The 27,472-nt window shown below is 36.3% G+C and overlaps 1 protein-coding gene across 5 annotated transcripts in view; it reads left to right on the top strand.

Moving 5' to 3' along the window:
• OTUD7A (OTU deubiquitinase 7A) overlaps nt 1-27,472 on the top strand; it is a 431,998-nt gene that overhangs the window by 27,852 nt on the left and 376,674 nt on the right. For 2 of the 5 annotated variants that reach the window (XM_007479501.3, XM_056807885.1), the window contains exon 2: nt 12,610-12,708. The exons of the other annotated variants lie outside the window; for them this stretch is intronic. The gene's annotated coding sequence lies outside the window, so the exon portion shown is untranslated. The remainder of the gene's footprint in view (nt 1-12,609; nt 12,709-27,472) is intronic. 5 annotated transcript variants of the gene reach the window in all.

The following is a 27,472-nucleotide window of genomic DNA, read 5'->3' as shown; positions in this document are numbered from 1 at the left end:
CCTAGACCCATGTGATCAAGCAGTTGTTTTTCTTCTGGGTTTATTAAGAATCTTTTGGACATCTCAAACTAACATGGCCAAAACAGGATGCCTTTCTCCAACCAATCTCTCCCCCAGCTGTCTACTTTTCTGGACTCTCCTATTATTGTCAAGGACATGACCATTTCCCTAGGCACCAATGCTTACAACTTCTGGGTCAGTCTTGATTCCTCACTCTCACTCACTCCACATAGATATATATAATCTGTTGCCAAACTTGGTATTTTTATCCTCACAGTAACATGTACACATTCTCCCCTGTATACTCATAGTTACAAACTCAGTGTTCCCTCACCACTCTCTTGGGTAACTTCAATAGTCTTTAGCCACTATCCCATAAAGTTAAGTTTGGGACAGTTTCTTTGTTTTTCTTTTTGTTTTTATTGTATATTTTTTTAATTAGTTCTGTGTAAAATTTTTTTTGACATTTAAAAAATTTTGAGTTCTAAATTATCTTTCTTCCTCTCCTTCCTCCTTGAGAAGGCAGGCAATTTGATATTGATTATTTGTATAGTTATGTAAAACATTTCTATATTAGTCATGTTTCCAAAAAAAGAGATCAAAAATAATAATAAAATAAAAAAAAGTATGCTTTAATCTGCAGTCATATGCCATCAGTTCTTTCTCTGGAGCTGTATAGCATTTTTCATCTTAAGTCCTTTGTAGCTGTTTTGGATCATTGTATTGCTGAACACAGTTCAGCCATTCACACTTTATTATTATGCAGTATTGCTTTTAGTGTGCTCAATGTTCTCCTGGTTCTACGCATTCACTTTGCCTCAATTCATGCAAGTCTTTTCAGGTTTTTCAGCTCATCATTTCTTATTGTACAATCCATCGCAATTATATACTACAATTTGTTCAGCCATTCCTCTGTTGATGGGCATTCCCTCAATTTCCAATTCTTTGCCACCACAAAAAAGAGTTGCTATAAATATTTTTGTATATGTAAGCCCCTTTCCTTTTTCTGTGATCTCTCTGGGATACAGACCTAGTAGGGGTATTGCTAGTCCTTTGGGCTTAGTTCTTAATTGTTCTTAAGGATGGAGTTCACAACTCCACCAACAGTACATTACTGTAGGACAGGGATGCTTAACATTTTGTGTCTCGTGCCACATTTTGGCATTATAGTGGAGTCTATAGACCCTTTCTCAGAATATTTTTTAGTGCACAAGATACTGAGTTTTGCAAAGGAAGCCAATTATAAGGAAATATCATCACATTATTTAAAAAAAATAAGTTCATGGATCCCAGGTTAAGAATTCTTGGTCTAAGAGATCAACTTAGGTTTAGGGCAAACATGATTCATAGACTGAATCCAGTGCAGTACTATTCATTGTTTTGATGGAGTCTTGCTTCTGGCTGTCCATGGAACATTTGATTTTTGGTAGTAATCCAAAGCCATCTATTGGCCCAGAATCTCATCATTTCCCTTTAGGACAGAAATGTGCTGAAGTACCTTCTCATCTCTGCCAGGCAGACCCTGAGTAACTGTAGGTCCACTGACCTGCTACATTTGACTCATCAGCAAAGCAGAAAAAACAAACAGGCTAAAAGTAATGAATGCCGCACAACTGGGGTTTTGTTCTTTGTCCCAAGGATAAACAGGAGCTGAGCCAAGGGCTTATCTGTCATGTTATTACAGATGTTTTATGGAAATGTGACCTTTATCACTTTTAAAAAAATATCTGCACTACTATTCTGAAACAAAATTAATCATTTAAAATGGAAATGTTATAGTCAAACCTGTCGTTATTTTGTGGTTAAGGAATAGACAGTTAAATTCTAATTAGAAAAAGATTCCATTACTTTTAGAAACATGTTTTAGGGAGGTAAATTTAATTGATGAGTACACTAATGGTTTTCATTTTCAAGGAAATGCATCTTAACCTTTATGGGGTTTCAAGTTTTTTTGTTTGTTTGTTTTGTTGCTGTTGTTGTTGTTGTTGTTGTTGTTTTAGTTATTACAAAGAAGATTGCAGTTTCCAAGACCAGTTCCCTAGTGTGGCAATAAATTACATAGGCTTTCCTAAACTTCTTTTCTAGTCACTTGGGAGGTGATGATAGGGTGGGGAGGGAGAGTCCCCAGGGAAAGGGAATAAACCTTGAATGAAGCATGGGAGTGGAAATATCTGCATAGGTGTAACAGTGGGTATATGCTCTGTGGTGCACCACTGATTGCCCAGAAAAATAGAGAATGATATTAGCCACATTTATTGCAAATTCTTCTCTTCCCTTCTGTTTCTCTCCATGCTTGTTCTGTTGAATTAGGTCACTGCCTATACTGCATGTTAAATAAGAAATGACTATGTAGACACTGTAAGCAGTATATTACAAGATCAAAATGTTTGGGAATTTATTTTACCAATATGAGATTGCTTGTTGTATACCTTTATAGACATTTAAAAGTCCCTGTTTAATACAACCTTTAACTCACTGATTCTTTTTACTCATGTAAGGATATCCAGGGACTGTAAAGACCATGTTTCCAAGTGTACTTTGCTGTCTCACTCAAGGATCTTTCATAATCTTTTCCAATTGCACTTACAGCATTAATTATGATGAACTCCAAAAATAGTCTGGCCTTTTTACTATCCGTTAGCAGATATAACCTGTTTCTTAGAACACTGAGGACTCCAGCAGAAATTGAAATTATGATTAATATTCAGTTATTGCATCAAGTATGAGAGTCATTCCTTTACATAGGATAGAAGAGGTTTAATTTTACAGTCGTTTTCTCAACACTAAGTAGGTCAGAGTTTTGTCACAGTTGGATTTTGACAAGATCACAGGTGAGTCATTGGTAAATTTGTACAGTCACGAATTTTGTGAAAATTTAGAAAGCAATTGTAATATTACTAAATATCAAACCTTGATTACTTTTCTGCCAAATGAATCTTGAATGATTTGCCTCTATCTTGATACTACCCTTACATCTCTCACGATGATTTTCCTCAAATCAGACTATTAGAGAATTCTATTGGGTTAAAAGAGGTGGCCGATGAAAGATTTTTAGACAACAAAGTTCTGGGAGCAGAACTGAAAATATATTTTACTCTTTCACTGTCTTACTTTACATGTACTACAATTCTCAGTTTTACATAGATAACAATAGAAATATGTTAGTATGCATTTGAAGGAGCTGGAATTGTAGCTACATCAATTTTCAGAAATCTAAGAATACTATGGAATGGGAGAAGGAAGGAAAGCAAGAGAAAGAGAGAGAGAGAGAGAGAGAGAGAGAGAGAGAGAGAGAGAGAGAGAGAGAGAGAGAGAGAGAGAGAGAGAGAATTCTTATTCCTAATATTTACATTCTTGCTTGGTTCACTTGAAATGGGGAGTGGATTAGGGAGAATAAGTGCTTATTTATCATCTATGTTCTAACCTCAGTGCTAAGCCCTTTACAATAATTTATCTCATCTTATCCTCACAATAATCCTGGGAGGTAGCTGCTATTATTATGCCCATTTTACAGATAAGGAGTCTAAGACTGAGGAACAGTAAATGACTTGCCCAGAGTCACACAGCTATTAAGTGTCTGAGACTAGTTTTGAACTTAGAACTTTCTCACTCTGTCTGGTACTTTATCCATTGCTACCTATATAGATCTTTAAGACTATTTAGTCTATTCCTTTGCTATACTGGTGTGGAGTAGGCAATAGGGATATTTAAAAGGGGAGATGAAATTGAATAAGAGAAAAAAACCCAAACCTATCAATCTATTAAATATGTTTTACAAATTATATCTTATAAGAGAATGAGTTCTAGAAGTACTACCTTGAGTGCTTTGTCTTAAGAAGTTCTAATATATAAAATCTATACTTTCTATCATAAGAACATAAATTAGGGAAGATATTGATTTTCCATGGGTTTTCTTTATTTTTTAATTTTTTTTTAATTTTAATTTTATTTTTTAAAACCCTTCCCTTCTGTCTTGGAGTCAATACTGTGTATTGGTTCCAAGGCAGAAGAGTGGTAAGGGCTAAGCAATGGGGGGTAAATGACTTGCCCAGGGTCACATAGCTGGGAAATGTCTGAGGTCAAATTTGAACCCAGGACCTCTCATCTCTAGGTCTGACTCTCAAACCACTGAGCCACCCAGCTGCTCCCCATAGGTTTTCTTTAAATTGATAAAGCAACCCTCCTTTGGTACATATGTAATGGTTTGTGTTAGTTTTGAATATATTGTAACTCTTCAAGTTCTTTACTAACTTAACTAATTAAGTAATATTTGTTTAGTAAAAAAATGCAACTGTATAGAAGCGATATTAAAATACACAGAGTAGAGCTTTCTCATTAGATATAAATATTTTATTTTAGTTGGAGGGAAGTATTTGAGGGTTTTTTGTCTTTGTTTTTCCTTTTGTGCTGAACATAGACAAATGAAATTTTAACAATACAAAGTAACACTGAATAAGCCTCAGATTTTGAAAAATATTTTATATTCCTTTGTGATTTTTTTTTCTGAAACCTCAGAGCAAACATGTAAGCAGCTCTATTTCAACTAAAGAAATTTATCAAAGAAAATATTTTTTGTTCTTGTTGTTTAGTAGATTAGTTGTGTCTGATTCTTTGTGACTCCATGGACCATACTATCCATGGAGTTTTCTTGGCAAAGATGCTGGAGCAGTTTGCCATTTCCTTCTTCATTGTGTCCCTTTTTACAATTAAGGAACTGAGGTAAATAGGGGTTAAATGACTTGTCCAGGGTCAACTATTAAGTGTCTGAGGCTAGATTTGAACTCAGGAAGATGCCCTTCTGACTCCAGGCCTGGCATTTCTATCCACTGACCTACCTAGGTACCCTAAAAATAGTATCCTAAAATTATTCTTAAGGGGAAAAAAATAAGTAGCATAAAAATATTTCTAGCAGCACTATTCATAAGAGCAAAAACTCAGAAATAATCTTTATATACACTAATAAATAATAATGCTTGATATTTATATGATGCTTTAAGATTTGCAAAGAACTACTATATATATAAACTAAATTATTTAACTACTGATTAGAAAATAGATGAATGAACTGTGATATATGAATGTAATAATATTATGACATAAGAAATTACAAGTATGAAGAATACAAAGAAATGTAAGAAAACACGAAGTGATACTGAGTGAAGAAAGTAGAATTAAGAAAGCAATAAAAATTCTATTACAAAAGAACAAATGGGTGTGGGGGGATACAGGTAGGTGGTACAATGGATTGAGACCTGGGTCTAGAGATGGGAAGTCCTGGGTTCAAATCTTACCACAGTCACTTCCTAGCTGTGTGACAAGCTGGGCAAGTCACTTAACCCTCTTTTGCCTAGCCCTTACCACTCATCTGCCTTGGAAGTGATAAATATAAATGGAGTTTTTAAAGGACAGCAGTCCTGGGGATGGACATTATTTCAGGGTGCTAGCATAAAAAATAACAGCATTTCTTATCTAATTTTACTTCTTTTTGAGCCCACAGAGATCTGAGTGGGATAATGGACACTTAGAGACAGATTTATAATGTCTTCATGTGGAAAATGAACACATTAGCTATTCAGATTTAATTATTTTATAGTAAGGAGTTTTACAAGGGTTTTTGAGGCTGCAAAAGTGTAAAAGACTTGAAGGTAGGACAGTTAATCTAAAAATAAAACCACTTTTACCTTAAAACATTAGCTGTCTGTGCTACAGGAAATGAATAGGTCTGGTCAGACTTGTATTGAAAACTGGCTTAAAAATTCCTTTAAGAGTCACAACCGTGAGGGATGTCTGCTAGTGCTAAGAAAGCTTTCAGGACACAGGTTTGGAGACTTTTAAAGAACACATTGATGATAACATAGTATATTCAGCAACTATATTTCCTTGATCTGTACGCTATTTCAATTGCAAACTCTTCATTCTGCACATCTTTGACAAGCAAAATAAAGTATGTTCAAAGGTTAGCACACTTCCACTAGCTGGACTGTGCTTTGGAGGTGTTGACTTTCTTTCACCAGTTAGTCAGACAACAAGCATTTATTTAGTTCTTACTCTATTTCAGAAAGGGGCAGCTAGGTAGTACAGTGGATAGAGCACAGAGCCTAGAGTCAGGAAGATCTGAGTTCAACTCTGGCATCAGATATTAGCTGTATGACCCTAGGTGAGTCACTTAACCCCTATTTACCTCAGTTCCTTATCTATCTATAAAAATGGGGACACATTGGAGAAGAAAGTGGCAAATAACTCCAGAATGTTTGCCAAGAAAAACCCAAATGAGGTGGTCTTAAAGAGTCAGACATGACTGAAAAACAACCTCAGAATAATAACAGCACTGAACCAATGGAGGAATCATTGAGACAACCCTATGACGAATTTTATAGCTTTCATTTGTGTAATTCCATGTTGCTTTCCAAAATGATTGAACCAATTTAGAATGGTGTAATAGTGTGCCTGTTTTTTCCATAGCTGCACTAGCATGTAATTAAATCATTTTAAATTATCGTTCTTAATTTGATAGGGGCAAGATAGTATCTCAGAGTTGTTTTAATTTGTGTTTCTCTTTTTTTCCTGGGGAAAACTCTGAACACTTAAATATGGTTACTGATAATGCTTTTTCTTTGGAGAACCACTTGCTTATGTCATGTATTGTTTTTGTTCAGTGACTTTAGTCCTGTTTGACTCTTCGTGACTCTATCTTTTTTTTTTTGCTAATATATTTGAGTATTTTGCCATTTTCTTCTCTAGCTCATTTTATATATGAGGAAACCGAGGCAACCAGTGGTAATTGACTTGCCTAGAGTTATACAGCTAGTAAGTAGCTGAGGCCAAAATTGATCTCAGAAAGTTGAGTCTTCCTGACTCCAAACCAGGCATTCAATCCACTCTGCCACATCTCTCCCCACCACATATATATTAAGGAAAGGATAGTACTCCTAGAAATTTATGGCAACTCTTTATAGATTTTTGATATCAGGCTTTTTATCAGAGATGATTATCCAAAGATTTTCTCCTATTCTGCTTCTTATCATGACTATTATTTTTTGTTTTTGTTTTTTTTTGCAAAAACACCTTATTGTTTTATCATTTATTTTTGGCATTTTTGCCTCTCCACAACTGCAACATTCCATTAAGTCATCTTTTATGATATATATTTTTAAATATTTAGGTTGTTGGCCCATCTGGAATTTATTGTAGCATCACATTGTGGTAAATGTAGGTCCAACCTCATTTTGCTCCATATTGGTTTCCAATTTCCCCAGTAGTTTTTATTGAATGAAGACTTTCCTCAGGGTTTTCATTTCTTGGCTATATTGAACAGTAGTCTACTGTATGAATCTGGTTCTTATTCAGTGATGTCATCTGTTACACTCAACTTTTTTGAATCTTTTTTTTTTAATCTTACAGGTCTATGTTTGTACAGATATATGGAACCCCTTTCAAAAGGACACTTCAGACTATAATAGAAAGTTATCCAATATCCCATTTAATTTTTAGAAGACTCAGGACTTGGTTCCTAAAATCCCTTACATCCAAAATATTCCTCTCTGTGACCTCTAGATAGCTATCAGGTTAAAAAAATATTCTGTCACAAATTTTCATAATGCTGATTTTCTGGCTTGCCAAGCTATCAGTTTGGTGCCCATATTTATTTCCTAGGGATTTTGGAATATTTGATACAATTGGCTTCAAAACAGAAGTGTGAAATCAGCCTTAGGCAATGAGAGAAAAACCCTATATCTGGAGACTCCTTGACCCTATTTTGTTTCATAGGTCCTACATTTCCCTACTTCTCTTCCCTTCCCACTACCATAAGAGAAGCTCCTTAAAATGCCCGATACTGACATTATCAAGGATTGGGCATCTGCCTTCAGTATGGGAAATGCAACATATTTCCCAGACTCTAGGGATTTTCAGAAAGACGGTCCCTTAAGCAAGAGACATAGGACCTGAAGTCAACCTCTTGTCATGTCCATTTTGAATCTTCCTTCTATAGGTAAAAGAAAAGTAAAATGAATATGTTATCTTGAGAGAAAAAATATTAAAGAGTAACATTCTAAGAATGTGTATCTTGATGGGTTGCCCCATTTGCTTTACTTTCTTCATGGTGAACGGGTTTATGAACTGAATGTATGAATGGTATAACAAAGAGTTTTGGAGAATCAGAAGGAACTGGGTTTTACCCCACTTACTCACTTTTGGTCCAGGTTATGGTCACTTGACCCATTTGAGTCTTGATTTTCTCATCTATAAAATGGGAGAAATAATGCTTGTGTTATGAAACTTATAGCTTTTTGTGGGAATCAAATATTATAATGGATAATAATGATAAAATAGCAATACAGTTTATAACCATAATATGCTATGTAACTGAAAGCTATTATTTATGATTCCTATATCACAAATCAAGGGCTTTGATTTAAAAAAAAAAACTATATGGAGGAGACGTTTCTTTCTTTTAGATCTTTAACTTAGATAAGGTTTTCTTGTCTATGGGGCATAGTTGCTTAAATCCTGTAGTAGGACAAACTATGGCTCAGCAGCTGTTTTTTAGAAAGGTTTTGATATGTATTTTTTCTTTTTTAAAACCCTTATTTCTGTCTCTGTGTCAGTTCTAAGACAGACGACTAGGCAATTTGGGTTAAATGACTTGCCTGAGATCACACAGCTAGGAAGTGTCTGATTTAAAATTTGAACCCAGGTGATCCCAACTCCAGGCTGGGCTTTCTATCCACTGTGCTACCTAGCTGCGCCAATGTATATTTTTAAAAGCAAAATAAAAATTTGGTATCTCTTTGGGTAGGCTGTATCAATGTAGCTGCTTTAGAGGCAAAGAAAAAATGAGTCATGAATTAGTGAGGCTTTGATATATAAAAGAATATTTTCATAAAGCTATTATTTATTCCATTATTCATTTATTTACAAAACCAAAATGATAGCCTATTTCTCCTGGGAGTTATAAAAGTTACACAGTTTTTACTAATTCTTTTCCAAAGTAGAAAACCTAGTATCTTTTGAAAAAATGTGCTTCTATGTAAGGAATGATAAATAATATGCCTCGTTAAATATTTATTAGGGCTTATTCCAGGATGCTGTTGGTTCATGAGGAGCAACAAGATAATTTCAAAGGAACCCAAAAGGTGGTTAGTTAGATGATAAAAGAATCCTTATTCAGCCTGAACAATGGCTTGGCTCCAAGATTCTTCTACTGGGCTAGGTATGTCTTTTAGTTATTAACATTGTGACTGCCTGAATGGAAAGCATTTTTAAAAATACAAAATGAACAAAGTTATCCCCTTGGAGATTGCATCAATCATGCAGGCTCTGCTGTTGTTGTTTTTGTTGTCATGTCCAACTCTTTGGGACCCCATTTGGGGTTTTCTTTGCAAAGTTACTGGAGTTTACCATTTTGTTTTCCAGCTCATTACAAATGAGGAAAGTGAGACAGAGGGTTAAATGACTTGTCTAAGGTCATATGGCTAGAAAGTGTCTGATTCTGGATTTGAACTCAGTGGTGCTCTAACTACTTAGGCAGGCAAGCTAACTTATGGTCAGATTACACATATCAAAATCAATTAAAATTAATGGTGGTATTTGGGAGAGTTGTAAGTAAAAGTAAACTCTAATCATTTCAAGGATTGAAAAAAGAATATTTCAAAATGATACTTTTAATTCAACAGATCTTTGTTAAACCTCTACAGTACATAGATCACTATGGTCTCTGCCTTTTTGGAACTGGATCTTTGATAAGGAGAGAGAGAAATGATGTATGCAGACATAGAGGCATTACAAAAAATGAATGAGACACCATGATTACTAGAATGGAGGCTGAATTGGGAAACTGAAGACCTGCATTTATGTCTCAGCTTTACCCATTGTGTCTTGCATGACCTTTGACAAATCCCTTGACCCTTTGTGCCTCGGTTTACCCATCTGTAAAATGGAAACTTTGGACTACAGAATGTCCAAGGTCTCTTCCAGTTCTAAATATTTGATTCCGTGATAATCTTATGAGAGGTACAAACTTAATCTTGATGTCTAAGTTTTTGTTTTTAAAAAAATGAAATCAATATGTGAAAAATAGGGCATTTGGGAAGTAGGGAATAGTAATTTACATGTATGTATCTTGGAAAACTTTTAAAATTATTTATTTTAAATGAAAATTTGTTGATATCATTTGTTTATAGCCTAAATTTCTTTGTGTTTATTTTCCTCTCTTTTCCCCTTCCAGAAAGCCATTCCAGATAACAAAGACATTTTTATATAGTTTTTTTAAAGCCCTTACCTTTCATCTTAGAATCAATGCAATGTGTTGGTTCCAAGGAAGAAGAGCAGTAAGGTCTAGGCAAGGGGTTTAAGTGACTTGCCCAGGGTCACATAGCTAGGAAGTGTCTGAGGACAGATTTGAACCTAGGACCTCCCATCACTAGGTCTGGATCTCAATTTTATATAGTTTTTAATAGCTTATTAAGTACTTTATTCCGAATATAATTGTCCTAAAGCCAATGTTGCCACCCCCATTTTATGTTTGCCACAAAGCTAATAAAATGGCAGAGTCTTGATTCAAACACAAATTTTCTGATTCCATATCCACTATACTATCTAGAATCAAGTGACTTAGTTTCAAATTTGAGTTCCAGGATTTACCAGCCACATGTGCAACCATGAGCCAATTATTTGCTCTCTCTCAGCTTTTATTTCCTTGTCTGTAAAATGGATTCAAGTATTTTATATATTTTTATTATATATTATATATATTTATAATACATATATAAATATACATATATATTTATATAAACCTGACAGGATTATGGGTAACATGAGATTTTTTAAAACATAATAACCATTGCCAAAATTTTCAAAACATGTAACAGACTAATTGACAAATCTAGGTAAGCTTAATTCCTATCAAAGGTAGTCACTTGGAGATTTCTTTTTTGAATACAGAATTGTATGGGGTTCTTTTCTAGTCACCAAGAACCTCTCTTTTTCTATTAACTTGACCCAAAGGGAATTTGTTTAGAATATATGTTTATGGGTTTCTTTTTTTTTCTAGTTGTTACCCAATTTCTAAATCAAATAGAAGAAATGTAATTGCTACTGGAAAGAATTTTATAGAAAATGGTCATCGGGCTGACCTCAAATGGTCCAATCCACATTCATATGACCTTGATTTTTCCAAGTACAGATAGATACTGGACAGAGAATTTACTCGTTGATTTAAAGAAACTGAAATGTTTTGGCCTACATTTCACTCAAAGTATCCAAATGCAAGATTATGTTTATGCTGTGCAGTGACCCAAAGAATCATTGAAAACCTGGTCTGGGTCTGAGGGGTCAGCTGATGAAGCAGCCCCACATCCTGTTGTTGAGGGCAGCCTTGCTAAGAAAGGATGGGGGCAGGGAAGCAAAGCTCTGTATTTGCTGAAGAGGACATTAACCTCAAAAGGGAGAGGAAGCATCCTTAACTCCCCTTTCATTAAAATCCCTTGTGATTTATGGAAACCCTGCTTAAACCTCTTTATGTTTTTATCCTATAGACTAACAGCCTCTTAGGTTAATTGTTGACTGCCCAAGATGAAGTATTTCCTTTTATCAAGCTTTTAGTGATGTCCCTTTAGACAGTCCTATTTACCTGGGGCCATGTTAATGGCATGTCCAAATCGCTACTGAGCATGGCAGAATCCTGCTTGAGCCTCACAACTTAGGGAGATTGAATGGAAAAAAACGCTACTAGAATGGGAGTGGGAAGATTCTGTCCTTAGGCAAACCTCTTCATTTCTTTGATATTTAGTTGTCTCATCTATAAAATGAGGGGATTTCTAAAATCTCTTAGAGGACTAAAATTCAGTTTCTATGAACATGATCCAATTGGACCAGACTCCCTTTAACATGGGCAGTAACTAACGGCTACTTTTAGGACTGAAATTAGTATTTTTACTTTAATTGAATAGTCGATTAGAGCAAAAAAAATGATAATTTAATTATCCTTCAACATAGTATGTATGTAGGCAGGGATTTGTGATTTCCTTAGTAACTCTTTTCCTTAATGGACATCAGAAACCATTTGCATCTGCTACTTTTTATATATGTAGCCCTTTTTTTTTTAACCCTTACCTTCCGTCTTGGAGTCAATACTGTGTATTGGCTCCAAGGCAGAAGAAGTGGTAAGGGCTAGGCAATGGGGATTAAGTGACTTGTCCAGGGTCACACATTTAGGGAGTGTCTGAGGTCAAGTTCGAACCCAGGACCTCCTGTTTCTGGACCTGACTTTTAATCTACTGAACCACATAGCTGCCTGGGATATGCTCATGCTTCTTCCTGTTGATTATCTCCAATTTATGTTACTTCTCTTTATCTTGATAATACCTAGTTGCTTTCCTTTTGACTCCTCCATTAGACTGGGAACTTCTTGAGAGCAGGGACTGTTTTTAATTTTTAAAATTTTTTTAATTTTTGTTTTTGCCTCTTTGTACCCTCAAGACTTAGCATAGTGCCTGACACAGGACACAAAAAATGCTCACTTACAGACTGACTCACCTTGGGCAAGCCTTCCCAATTTCTTCATCTATAAAATGAGATTGGACCAGATGACCTCTGTTATCTTTTTTTCAGTTCTAAAGCCAGCGACTTATGATTTGGAAACTGAGAGGCTACAACAATAATACAAATAAGTTATGATTTGGAAACTGAGAGGCTACAACAATAATACAAGTAAGTTATACATAGTAATTTCTAGGAGAAAGTACCAGTAGCTGGTGCTCTACAGATAATCTCTTATTCTATAAGTAATAAAAGGGTTAATTGGGGAGCTCCTGATGAATTTGTTGATGTTCCAGCAACTTGATCTAATCTTGTCCATTCATAACCAGAGTAGTTTGGAGGGGTCCCAGGCCATGAGTGACATAAAATCATAGATTTAGACCTGAAAGTCTCCCTTATTTTATAGATGAGGAATCTGAGGCTCATAGAAATTAAATAGCATGAGCTAGAAAGTACAGGCAGTTTGTATCTACAGCAAGAGTTTAATCTTTGTTCTTGATTCCAAGTCCAGTGCACTATTTCCTATTGCATGCTTCCATTAATATCCTATAGGCTTAACCCCAGTGGGATTATTTTTATCTCTTTGGCTCTGAAAAACTCTAAGAAATACTCTGAAATATAGATTCATTATGGCTTGTATTTAGAGTTTTCAAAAAAGTAGTTAATGGACTTCTTAATCTACTCAGTTCCCATGACCTTCCCTTCCATTCAATCTCAGTCACACACTGAAATGGTCATACCCTTAATCTTGTCATTATCCAAAAGTATTCCACTTCCATGATCACAACTCTCAAATTTCTTTATCTTATCAAAATCTTTTATCATTCAATTTCCCCCCCTCTTTTTTTTTTGAGTTTTATTTTATTTTTATTTTTTATTTTTTTATTTTTTTAATATATTTTATTTGATCATTTCCAAGCATTATTCGTTAAAGACATAGATCATTTTCTTTTCCTCCCCCCCACCCCCCATAGCCGACGCGTAAGTCCACTGGGCATTAGATGTTTTCTTGATTTGAACCCATTGCTTTGTTGATAGTATTTGCATTAGAGTGTTCATTTAAAGTCTATCCTCTGTCATGTCCCCTCAACCTCTGTATTCAGGCAGTTGCTTTTTCTCGGTGTTTCCACTCCCATAGTTTATCCTTTGCTTATGAATGGTGTTTTTTTCTCCTGGATCCCTGAAAGTTGTTCAGGGACATTACACCGCCCCTAATGGAGAAGTCCATTACGTTCGATTATACCACAGTGTATTAGTCTCTGTGTACAATGTTCTCCTGGTTCTGCTCCTCTCGCTCTGCATCACTTCCTGGAGGTTGTTCCAGTCTCCATGGAACTTCTCCACTTTATTATTCCTTTGAGCACAATAGTATTCCATCACCAACATATACCACAGTTTGTTCAGCCATTCCCCAATTGATGGGCATCCCCTCGTTTTCCAGTTTTGGGCCACCACAAAGAGCGCAGCTATGAATATTTTCGTACAAGTCTTTGTGTCCATTATCTCTTTGGGGTACAGACCCAGCAGTGCTATGGCTGGGTCAAAGGGTAGATATTCTTTTGTCGCCCTTTGGGTATAGTTCCAAATTGCCCTCCAGAATGGTTGGATCAGTTCACAACTCCACCAGCAATGAATTAATGTCCCTACTTTGCCACATCCCCTCCAGCATTCATTACTTTCCTTTGCTGTTATGTTAGCCAATCTGCTAGGTGTGAGGTGATACCTCAGAGTTGTTTTGATTTGCATCTCTCTGATTATAAGAGATGTAGAACACTTCTTCATGTGCTTGTTAATAGTTTTGATTTCTTTATCTGAGAACTGCCTGTCCATTTCCCTTGCCCATTTATCAATTGGAGAATGGCTTGATTTTTTGTACAATTGATTTAGCTCATTATAAATATGAGTAATTAAACCTTTGTCAGAGGTTTCTATGAAGATTTTTTCCCAATTTGTTGTTTCCCTTCTGATTTTAGTTATATTGGTTTTGTTTGTACAAAAGCTTTTTAGTTTGATGTAGTCAAAATTATTTATTTTACATTTTGTGATTCTTTCTATATCTTGCTTGGTTTTAAAGCCTTTCCCCTCCCAAAGGTCTGACATGTATACTATTCTGTGTTTACCCAATTTACTTATGGTTTCCTTCTTTATGTTTAAGTCACTCACCCATTTTGAATTTATCTTGGTGTAGGGTGTGAGGTGTTGATCTATTCCTAGTCTCTCCCACACTGTCTTCCAATTTTCCCAGCAGTTTTTATCGAATAGTGGATTTTTGTCCCAAAAGCTGGGATCTTTGGGTTTATCGTATACTGTCTTGCTGAGGTCGCTTTCCCCCAGTCTATTCCACTGATCTTCCTTTCTGTTTCTTAGCCAGTACCAAATTGTTTTGATGACTGCTGCTTTGTAATATAGTTTGAGGTCTGGGACTGCAAGGCCCCCATCATATGTGTTTTTTTTCATTATTTCCCTGGATATCCTTGATCTTTTGTTCTTCCAAATGAACTTTGTTATGGTTTTTTCTAAATCAGTGAAGAAGTATTTTGGTAGTTCAATGGGTATGGCACTAAATAGATAAATAAGTTTGGGTAGGATGGTCATTTTTATTATATTGGCTCGTCCTATCCATGAGCAGTTAATGTTTTTCCAATTGTTCAAGTCTAGTTTTAGTTGTGTGGCGAGTGTTTTGTAGTTGTGTTCATATAGTTCCTGTGTTTGTCTTGGGAGATAGATTCCTAGGTATTTTATTTTGTCTAAGGTGATTTTGAATGGGATTTCTCTTTCTAGTTCTTGCTGCTGAGCTGTGTTGGAGATATATAGAAAAGCTGATGATTTATGTGGGTTTATTTTGTATCCTGCAACTTTGCTAAAGTTGTTGATTATTTCAATTAGCTTTTTGGTTGAATCTCTAGGATTCTTTAAGTAGACCATCATGTCATCCGCAAAGAGTGATAACTTGGTCTCCTCCTTGCCTATTCTGATGCCTTCAATTTCTTTATCTTCTCTAATTGCTACTGCTAGTGTTTCTAGTACAATGTCAAATAGTAGAGGTGATAATGGGCATCCTTGTTTCACTCCTGATCTTATTGGGAATGCATCTAGTTTATCCCCATTGCAGATGATATTAGCTGTTGGTTTTAGATATATACTGTTTATTATTTTTAGGAATGACCCTTCTATTCCTATGCTTTCTAGTGTTTTTAATAGGAATGGGTGTTGTATTTTATCAAAGGCTTTTTCTGCATCTATTGAGATAATCATGTGGTTCTTGCTAGTTTGCTTGTTGATGTGGTCAATTATGTGGATGGTTTTCCTAATGTTGAACCAGCCCTGCATCCCTGGTATGAATCCTACTTGATCATGGTGAATGATCCTTCTGATCACTTGCTGGAGTCTTTTTGCTAGTATCCTATTTAAAATTTTTGCATCTATATTCATTAGGGAGATTGGTCTATAGTTTTCTTTCTCTGTTTTTGACCTGCCTGGTTTTGGAATCAGTACCATGTTTGTGTCGTAAAAGGAGTTTGGTAGAACTCCCTCTTTGCTTATTATGTCAAATAGTTTGTATAGTATTGGGGTTAACTGTTCTCTGAATGTTTGATAGAATTCACAGGTGAATCCATCAGGCCCTGGGGATTTTTTCTTAGGAAGTTCTTTGATGGCTTGATGGATTTCAATTTCTGATATGGGATTATTTAAGAATTCTATTTCCTCTTCTGTTAGTCTAGGCAGTTTGTATTTTTGTATATATTCATCCATTTCTCCTAAATTGGTGTATTTATTGCCATATAATTGGGCAAAGTAATTTCTAATGATTGCCTTAATTTCCTCCTCATTGGAGGTGCTGTCCCCCTTTTCATCTTTAATGCTGTGAATTTGCTTTTCTTCCTTCCTTTTTTTAATTAGATTGACCAGTACTTTGTCTATTTTGTTTGTTTTTTCAAAGTACCAGCTTCTTGTCTTATTTATTAAATCAATAGTTCTATCACTTTCGATTTTATTAATTTCTCCCTTAATTTTTAGGATTTCTAATTTGGTTTTCTGCTGGGGGTTTTTAATTTGATCGCTTTCGAGTTTTTTCAATTGCATTTCCAATTGATTGATCTCTGCTCTCCCTTGTTTGTTAATATGAGCTTTCAGGGATATGAATTTGCCTCTGATTACCGCTTTGGCTGCATCCCAAAAGGTTTGAAAGGATGTTTCGCCATTGTCATTTTCCTTGATGAAATTATTAATTGTTTCTATGATTTCTTCTTTAGCTAAACGGTTTTGGAGTATCATATTGTTTAATTTCCAATTGGTTTTAGATTTGGTTTTCCATGTACCATTACTAATCATTATTTTTATTGCCTTGTGATCTGAGAAGGCTGCATTCATTATTTCTGCTTTTTTGCATTTGTGTGCTATGTTTCTGTGACCTAATGTATGGTCAATTTTTGTGAATGTGCCATGTGGTGCTGAGAAGAAGGTGTATTCCTTTTTATCCCTATTTATTTTTCTCCATATGTCTATTAATTCTAATTTTTCTAAGATTTCATTCACTTCTTTTACCTCTTTCTTATTTATTTTTTGATTTGATTTATCTAAATTTGATAATGGTTGGTTTAAGTCTCCCACTAGTATGGTTTTATTGTCTATTTCTTCCTTCAATTCTCCTAGTTTCTCCATTAGAAATTTGGGTGCTATATTATTTGGTGCATACATGTTGATTAATGATATTTCCTCATTGTCTAGAGTCCCTTTTAACAAAATATAATTACCTTCCCTATCCCTTTTGATCAGGTCTATTTTTGCATTGGCTTTATCAGATATCATGATTACCACTCCTGCCTTCTTTCTATCAGTTGAGGCCCAGAAGGTCTTACTCCATCCTTTAATTCTGACCTTGTGGGTGTCAACCCGCCTCATGTGTGTTTCTTGAAGACAACATATGGTAGGGTTTTGGATTCTAATCCATTCAGCTATTCGTCTACGTTTTATGGGTGAGTTCATCCCATTCACGTTCAAAGTTATGATTGTCATTTGTGGACTCCCTGGCATTTTGATTGCCTTCCCTAATTCTATCCTTTTCTTCTTCGGCTCTACCTTTTAGTCCAGTGATTTACTTTGAATCAGTCCCCCTTGTCCCCTCCCTTGATGTTTCCCTTTTTAGTCCCTCCCTTTTTGTTCCCTCCCCCTCCCCCCTCTCTTTCCCTCCCTTTTTGTTCTCCCTCTCCCCCTCCCCCCCTTGGTTTTCCCTTCTCCTTACCCTTGTTGGGTAAGATAGAATTCAAGATCCCAATGGATCTGGATGTTTTTCCCTCTCAGAGTTGATTTCCCTGAGATTGAGGTTTAAGTAAACCCCCCCCCCTCTTCCTCTCCTTCTTATAGGAGTTTTCTTCCCCTCCCCTTCCCCTGTGAATCTTTGTGTGAGAACCATTATTCTATTTGGTCTTTCTTTACCCCCTATTTATACATTACATTTTCCCCACATATTAGTATACATAGGTTGATATAAATGTAGTCCTTATAGAAGAGAGTTTGAGTAAAAGAAGATAACATTTTTCCCCTTTCCTTAATATTTACCTTTTCAGGTATTCCTTGCTCTTTGATTTTCGGTATCAAACTTTCCACAGAGCTCTGGTCTTTTCTTTGCAAAAAGTTGGAAGTCTTCTATTTTGTTGAATGCCCATACTTTCCCTTGGAAGTATATAGTCAGTTTTGCTGGGTAGCTGATTCTTGGTTGGAGACCCAGCTCTCTTGCCTTTCTGAAGATCATGTTCCATGCCTTACGATCATTCAGCGTAGAACTTGCAAGGTCTTGGGTGACCCTGATTGGCATTCCTTTATATCTAAATTGTCTTTTTCTGGCTTCCTGTAGGATTTTTTCTTTTGTTTGATAGCTTTGGAATTTGGCAATTACATTCCTGGGAGTTGTCTTTTGGGGGTTTAGTGTAGAAGGTGTTCTGTGAGCTCTGTCAGTGGATGTATTGCCCCCTTGTTCTAGAATCTCTGGGCAATTTTCTTTGATTATATCTTGTATCACCATGTCCAGTTTGGTGTTTATTTCTGGCTTTTCTGGGAGTCCAATTATTCTTAAATTTTCTCTTCTCCCCCTGTTTTCCAGATCTATCACCTTGTCGGTGAGATATTTTATGTTCTCTTCTATTTTCTTGGTGTTTTGGCTTTGCTTTATTAGTTCTTGCTTTAAAGCCTGGTTTTCTTTTACAGTTTGGTCAAACTGGTTTTGTAGATGCGTGAATTTCTTTTGCATCATTTCCCACTTTTCCTCCCAGAGGGCTTCCATCTTTTTGGTCCTTTCTGATTCAAATTCTTCATGGGTTTGTGGAGAGTTTCTATTTCCTTTGGAAGATTTTGGAGAATTTTCTTGTATATCTTCTTCTATCTGCTCTGTATTTTGTATTTTGGCTCCATAGAATGTGTCCAGAGTCGCCCCTTTCTTCTTATTTTTCTTGGTATTTTGGGGCTTCTGTGCTTCTGTGGAGTTTGTCATCTCTGAACGTGGAGGATTGGCTTTTCTTGTCTTTGTCTGGTGATCAGAGGCTTTAGTCCTGGGCAGATGTTGGTTCTATGAGCGTTCCCTGGGTTAAACTGAATATGCCTCACTGGTACTGGAATGGAAGGGTCGGACCACGAGGCCACACTCTCCCCCTGGCTCGATTTCCGGAAGTTGCCTTCAGAATCCCTGGCCGTGAGGCTGTTTCATCGGCCTGTGGGGGGATGGGCTGCCGCTTCCCCAAGCTCCGAGAGCACAGACTTTCACTGAGACGTGGATAGCAGGATCCAGCCCGTGAGGCTGTCTTGCCCGCCCTGAGGGTTGCTGTTGTTTTGACCAGCTCTCTGCAGCGGAGGCCCCAGGCAGTAACTTTCCCCCGGACTGGGACTTGGGTAGAAGACCCTGAGGGTTGTTGTTCCTCAGACCCTGCTCTCTGAGCCAGGCGGCTGCCGCTTCCGGGAGCCTTGGACTCTGCGCTCCTACCCCTGAGGTCCGAGGGATCTCGGGTTCTGGCTTTTAAGGGGAGCCGTACCTTTTGAACCGGGTCCAGGTCCAGGAGGAGGGTTCCCAGGGTCTGTGCTGTTGATCCAATTTCCCCCCCTCTTAAAACCATAAACCTCATTCTTTGTCCTTTTTATGACTTCCCATCCCTTTCCTGTGGAGTTCTTTCCTAGGCTGTCATCTTTGAATTTCAAAGATGATGGGTAGCCTTTCCTCCTTTCCTAATCTCAACTTTTCCATCTCTCCTTAAACTTCTCATGGTACCCTTACACCTACTCTCTGAGGGTCTTGGTTTATACTTTACAAAGAAATTAAGGCTCTTTATCAAGAGCTCCCTCTTTCCCCATCCTCCTCATCTCACATCACCCAGATGTTTTTTCCTGTTATTTCCTCCATCCCTGTCTGACATGAAGAGATAATCCTTCTCCTTGCAAAAACAAACCTGTCTACATGTACTGATTCCTATTCCATTCTATCTTCTCCAACTGATCATCTCTACTCTCCCTACTCTCTCTTTAATCTTCAGTCTCTTAACTACTAGATACTTCCTTGCTTCTGACAAATATACCCATATCTTCTGATTTAAAAAAAAAAAAAACCTTCACTTGATCTGACCATTTTTGCTATATATCATTCTATATCTCCTTCCCCTTTATGACTAAATATTTTGAAGCTTTCTAACATTTTCTATTTCTTTTTCTTTTCCTCTTCAATTCTAAACTCTCTACAATATGACTTCTTTCCTCATCATTCAGCTAAAATGGTTCTCTTCAAAGATACCATTTATTTTTAAATGATAAATTCAAAGGCCTTTTTCTCAGTTTTTTTTTTCATCTGTAGCCTTTGACATTGTGAATCATAATCTTTTCCCATATATGCTTTCCTTTCTAGGTTTTCTTGACCTTTTCCTCTTTTGATTATTCTCTGAATCCTCCTTCTCAATCTACTTTGTTGAATTTTCCTCCAAGTCATGCTCACTAATAAGATGTTTATTCATTTGTCCCAAGTCCTTGTCTCTTTTCCCTCAGACACCAAAAGTATGAATCTTTGGTCTATGGGCTTTTAGAACAATATTTTGTTAAAAATTAGTTTCTTTTGTAATTGTATGTATTTAAAAACATTATTCTGAAAAGGGGCCCATAGGCTTACCAGACCACCAAAAGGATTACATGGCACAATGTAATAAAGGCTGGCACTAGAGAAAAGTGCCAGGCTGAAAAGTATGTGAAATTAATCACCTCAATGGGTGAGGGTCCCCTGGAGGGGAATCCTGAGGGGAGAAGACTCTGGCTGGGAGAGCAGTGAGGGTCTCTATGTCTTGATACATCGAAGAGAGAAGGTGGATAAAGGCTTTCTCCTGAGGTTTACCAACCTTTCCTGCTGGTGACTGGAAATCCTTCCCCCAACACTTCCCAACTGAAGGGACTTTCTGAAGAGAACCCTAAGCAGACTTTACCTCAGCTCCTGTTGCCCAGGGGTGAGTCAACCTGACTTTCTCTCAGGGGGGCTCAGGCTGCCAAGGCCAGAGTTCCCCCCAAACTCAAGGAGGGAGGGGAAAGGATTTTAGATAGAGACAGGGACCCCCTTTTCCCACATTTCTTTTCCCATTCTTCCCTGCCTGTTATTCCTTTTGTATTACCTGATTGAGTTGACATTAAAAGTTATCTGTTCCCCAAGCTGAATGTGAGTGAATGGATCAAGGGGAGACCTTTTGGTCTCAAGTAGTGGAGGGGAGACAAGAAGGACAAGAGCTAATTGGGGAGAGAATCTTTAGCTAAGGAGGGAAGGCAGAAAGGGGGAAATCTTCAAACCCCCCCTCTCCTCTCTCTGAGCAAACCTGTTATATCTGATGTCTCTGCTGTACCCTGCTTTGTGGAAGGGGGTTCTCTTCCCTTTCTCCTCTCTCTCTCTCCATACCAAAAAGTCCAAATTTCCTCTCTTTTTATCTTTTTTTTAAGACAACAAAAAGAGATCAAGAATGCTTTGTTTGCTCTATACTGTCCTTCAAAAGGGATTTCATCACCTGCCATGGTTTCAGTTATCATCTTAATACAAAAGATTTCCAGATCAATATATCCAGCCATAGTCTCTCTCCTGAGCTCCAAATTCACATTATGACACTCATATATAACAAGTCTTTTCATCCAACTCAAATAATGTCCTATAGACATTTCAAACTCAATCTGTTCAAAACAATTCATTTTCTTTACCCTTAAGTCATCCCCTATTCTCAACTTTCATACTACAGTTAAGAGCACTACCATCCTCACAGTTACTTGAGATCATGAAAACCTCAGTTTTATTCTTTCTTTCTTACACATACTCATCTCATAAGACACCACCACCATCTTGTTTCTGCTTTTACATCTCTCAGAGTATTAATGTTGCCCAAGTCACATTATCTGCCAATATGAAGTGGGACCTCTTTATCTCTCCTTTAAACTATTGCAATAGTCTTTTGGTTGGTCTCTTTGCCTTAACTTACTCCCTACTCTAATCTACTCTTCACTTAGCTGTTTTACCTATAACCATTTATCTCTCAACTCCATTCCTTTTTATTGGTACCATGCCTGGAATGCTCTCCTTTCTTACCTCTGCTTCCTAACTTCTTTCCCTTTGTTTAACATTGATTAAATCTCGACTTCTTCAGATATTTCCCCCTCTTCCCTCTTCCCTTTGAGATAACGTTCTATTTGTATTTTAAAGACCATATGTAAGATAATTTTACATATTGTGTCTTCCCCCTTGGCATGTGAGTTTGTTGAGGGGAGAGAGACCAATATCTCCAGGATGTGGTATAGTGCCTGGTACAGAGCTTAATAAAAACTTAATACATGTTTTTTGATGTACTTTTCCTTTAAATCTGTTTATTCCTTTGTCCTAAAGACTTGTGTTAGCCTGTCATTAAATAGCAATGTTCTTAAAAGTAATTTTTCCTTCAATCAATAAAAACATTACACATAATCTGTTGTTACAGAATGCCAGAAGGATACTTAGAGAATCAGAAGTCAGTCAGTGAGTCAAGTAGCATTTATCAAACAAATGTATTAATTAAGGCATTAAACATTTTCATGAATAAATGTCCAATTCATGGTGATGACTGTTCTAGGACCACCTACATAGTAAGAACATTCCCATTTCTTTTGGAAATGTCTATACTTACAAAGAATTCAGTCTAGTAATGAGCTTGCTTTGAGAAAACTAAATGTTAGTGGCTGTACTCCATGTTTTTGTGGTCTTGAATTTGTTGACCTTGATCCAGTCTGCTTTTTAAATTTTCTTTTTAAAATTTTAATTAATTAGTTTGTTAAATTAAAATAGCCAGGTAATTTCCTCTCTCCCCTCTGCCCTTTAGAGAAAGTATCATTTGATGAAAAGATATATGTACACATAAAACTGTTCTGCTTGTTTCTATTTATCAGTTCGTTCTCTGAAGGTGAATACACAGAAGTGATTTTTCAAACAATATTTCTGTTGCTGTGTATAATGTTTTCTTTGTTCTGTTCATTTCACTCTTCATAATTTAATGTAGGTCTTTCCATATTTGTTTTTTATAATTAACCCACCTGTCATTTCTTAGAGTGCATTATATATATATGTATATGTATATATATATATATATATATATATATATACATACAGTGGTATTCCATCACAATTATGTGCCATTACTTGTCTAGCCATTCTTCAGTTGTTTGCCACCACAAAGAGTGCTCTAAAAATATTTTAGAACATATAAGTTCTTTTCCTTTTCCCCTTATAACTTTAGGAAACAAACCCAAAGTGATATTACTGCAGGGTCAAAAGTTATACACAGTTTTATAACTCTTTGAGCATACTTCCAGATTGTTCTCCAAAATGGTTGTATCACTACACAGTTCCATCAACAGTGTATTAGTGTCTACATTTTTCCACATCCTGTCTGCTATTTATTACTGAGTTAGCTAATAGAGTCTACAACATAATCAGCTAGAACAAGGAAGTATGACTCAACTGAAAGAGAAAGTTTTAAATAATTTTCTATCCAAGAACTTGCCCATTCAAGAGAAAGAGCTGATTGATTCTGTCACATTATTCCCTTCTTGGCAGTGGGTTAAAAAACAAAACAAAACAAAAACCTTCCAGCTTTGCCCTCAAGGAATTCATAAGAAAGCATTAGTCTTGCTTCTTAATAATGAATTGTGTGTGTCACACTGGGATGGAGATTACCTTTTGAGGAGCCTTTAGGAGATCTTTGACCTTGGGTCCTTGAATGCCATGCTGGTGGAACTAAGTTCTGGCATGTTATATTGATCTTGAAAGACTTCAGTTATGAAATGCCAATTGTCTGTTTAATTGCCATCCAAGATCCAGTCTTACTAAGTTTAGAGAGTCTTAGTACTAGAAGGATGACCTACTCTAGGTGTTAGAATTTTTTTGGTCAAAAGACTTTCTACTAAAGCTTAGAAAAGTTATTTCCTTTGTGAGTGGATAGTATATCAGTACTGCTGGAATCCTGGATTCTTGAAGTATTGATGAAAAAAATCATTTGGGATATACATTGGAATGGTGGCCATTGGACTAAACATCCATATTGTATAGTTAGTCTAATCCAAACCTACATCTACTACCAATACTTTGGTTACTATCACTTGAGGTCTCCCACAGAAAGAGTGTATTAGCCTCCTACACAAAAAAATGTTGAATATTCAAGTATGCATCAACCTTCTAAGGTCTTTAGGAAACAAAATGAAACAGAAGGCTAAATATTTGAAGTGCTCACCTTGAACTTGTCATTTTCCTATGTCTATGTAGCAGTAAGATGTAGTTTTTAGGGCTATAATTCTAAGTAAAAATTTATCATTTTCTCTGTGATCAGTGTATAGCCAATATCCTTCTTATCCTTTTTAGTACAAAATTGCTTCAAGCTTCTGGACTCATCTTTCTCCCTTTTTGATCTGCTTTAAACTTAGCATACTTTAAACCATATGGGTATGTGGTTCATAAGAGATTAGTAGAATTAAAAAAAATGATTATGAATGAAGAGAAAAACCAACTAATTATTTAAGAGCCAACTAACAATTGCTTCAAATGTTAAAAAGAGGGGAGTTTAAGTTAACCAAACATGTAGCGAAGGTGAAGTTTGAAAAACTGTCTACCAATAGTTTACGCAATCCATTCTGTACAGACCTCAAAATAAGAGTCTAATCCTGTGGTGGGTGAGGCATTATTAATCATATCACCTTGAATTTATATTGCATTCCAATAAACAGGAAAATGTGGACGTACACATCTTTGAGCCGTGCTGAATATAGAAGTAAACTTGGTGTAATCAACATGATATAGAAACTACATCTTTATTTGGTTTTGTAAAATTTGGAATAAAAAAAGAAACTTCATTAAGTCTGATTTCACTCTTCCTAGGTGGGAGGAGTGTGTCTGCTGTCAGGGTAAATGTGTTTACTTTTCTTCTTGCCCTATCACAGTAAATATCCTTTTGTAAAAGAAAAGGTATTTCTGCAGATAGTTTTGTAGGTTACCAAATATATTTGAGTTGACCCTTACCATAACATTATGAGAAATGCAGGGCAGGTATCATCCCCATTTGACTGATAAGGATACTGAGGCTCAGAGAGCTTAAATTCATGTAGGTAAGTGGTAGAGAAAGAGGCTTGAAATTACGTGTTCTGAATATAAGTCCAGTTCTTTTTTTTAACTATATAAGTCTCAGAAGCAGAGCATAGTTAGGGTTGAGCTCATTGAGTTACTATTTAAGTTGGTTGATTTTCAAACTTCTGTAATTTTATTTTTATTTTTATTTTTTATTTGGTCATTTCCAAACATTATTCATTGGAAATAAAGATCATTTTCTTTTCTTCCCTCCCACCACCTCTCCCATAGCCCACGCGCAATTCCACTGGGTATCACATGTGTTCTTGATTCAAACCCATTTCCATGTTGTTGGTATTTGCATTAGAGTGTTCATTTAGAGTCTCTCCTCAGTCATATCCCCTCCACCCCTGTAGTCAAGCAGTTGCTTTTCATCGGTATTTTTACTCCGACAGTTTATCTTCTGCTTGTGGATAGTGTTTTTTAGATCCCTGCAGATTGTTCAGGATCACTGCATTGCCACTAATGGAGAAGTCCATCACCTTCGATTGTATCACAATGTATCAGTCTCTGTGTACAATGTTTTCCTGGTTCTGCTCCTTTCACTCTGCATCACTTCTTGGAGGTTGTTCCGGGCTCCATGGAATTCTCCACTTTATTATTCCTTTTAGCACAATAGTATTCCATCACCAACATATACCACAATTTGTTCAGCCATTCCCCAATTGAAGGGCATCCCCTCATTTTCCAATTTTTGGCCACCACAAAGAGTGCAGCTATGAATATTCCTGTACAAGTCTTTTTCCTTATTATCTCTTTGGGGTACAAGCCCAGTAGTGCTATGGCTGGATCAAAGGGCAGACAGTCTTTTATCACCCTTTGGGCATAGTTCCAAATTGCCCTCCAGAATGGTTGGATTAACTCACAATTCCACCAGCAATGAATTAATGTCCCTACTTTGCCACATCCCCTCCAGCATTCATTACTTTCCATAGCTGTTATGTTAGCCAGTCTGCTAGGTGTGAGGTGATATTTCAGAGTTGTTTTGATTTGCATTTCTCTGATTATAAGAGATGTAGAACACTTTTTCATGTGCTTATTAATAGTTTTGATTTCTTTGGCTGAGAACTGCCTATTCATGTCCCTTGCCCATTTATCAATTGGAGAATGGCTTGGTTTTTTGTACAATTGATTTAGCTCTTTGTAAATTTGAGTAATTAAACCTTTGTCAGAAGTTTTTATGAAGATTGTTTCCCAATTTATTGCTACCCTTCTGATTTTGGTTACATTGGTTTTGTTTGTACAAAAACTTTTTAATTTGATGTAGTCAAAATTATTTATTTTACATTTTGTGACTCTTTCTAAGTCTTGCTTGGTTTTAAAATCTTTCCCTTCCCAAAGGTCTGACATGTATACTATTCTGTGTTCACCTAATTTACCCATAGTTTCCTTTCTTATGTTCGTCATTCACCCTTTCTGAATTTATCTTGGAGTAGGGTGTGAGGTGTTGATCCAAACCTAATCTCTCCCACACTGTCTTCCAATTTTCCCAGCAGTTTTTATCAAATAATAGATTTTTGTCCCAAAAGCTGGGGTCTTTGGGTTTGTCATAAACTGTCTTGCTGAGATCATTTACGCCAAGTCTATTCCACTGATCCTCCTTTCTGTCTCTTAGCCAGTACCAAATTGTTTTGATAACCACTGCTTTATAGTATAGTTTGAGATCTGGGACTGCAAGCCCTCCTTCCTTTGCATTTTTTTTTCATGATTTCCCTCGATACCCTTGATCTTTTCAGACTTCTGTAATTTTAAAAGTCATTTTAGGTCAGAAGGAATTATTTAGGAGAAAATGTCTACCCAAATACATTTTGTAAAAATTCTGTAATATTTGTCCCAATGAAAAATTGAAGAATTCCTAAGATTGTACTAAGTATTTCAAGAATTTTCAGGACAGCTAACAACTGGTTTTTAAATATGTTATAAAATTACTTGACAACAGACCAATTTATGAGACAGATGTCTTGTATTTAAAATGAGGATTTCTGCATGAATTTATGCTTGCTAAGTATTATTCACTCAGTGCTCAGATTTGGTATTTAGTGACCTTTTGGTGTTAAAATATATATTTAAAAAGTTAATAAAATTTCATGACCCTTTTCATAGCACATTTTTGAGCCTCAGAATTAACCACGGTCTTAAGGATCTTCAAAATGTTTTCTTTTCCAAGTATTTTTCTTTTTATTAACACTTAATGCTACCAACAGAGCATAAAGAAACCTCTTTGAGATTCTAATAACCAAGTGGTATATTTATAAGAATTAAATGCTTAGTTATAGCAGACCTGTGTGGTCCAAG

This window comes from Monodelphis domestica, chromosome 1 (assembly GCF_027887165.1).
Source record: "Monodelphis domestica isolate mMonDom1 chromosome 1, mMonDom1.pri, whole genome shotgun sequence".
Taxonomy (NCBI): domain Eukaryota; kingdom Metazoa; phylum Chordata; class Mammalia; order Didelphimorphia; family Didelphidae; genus Monodelphis; species Monodelphis domestica.
The sequence above is the reverse complement of the archived record's forward strand: the minus strand, read 5'-3'. Positions and strand labels throughout refer to the sequence as shown.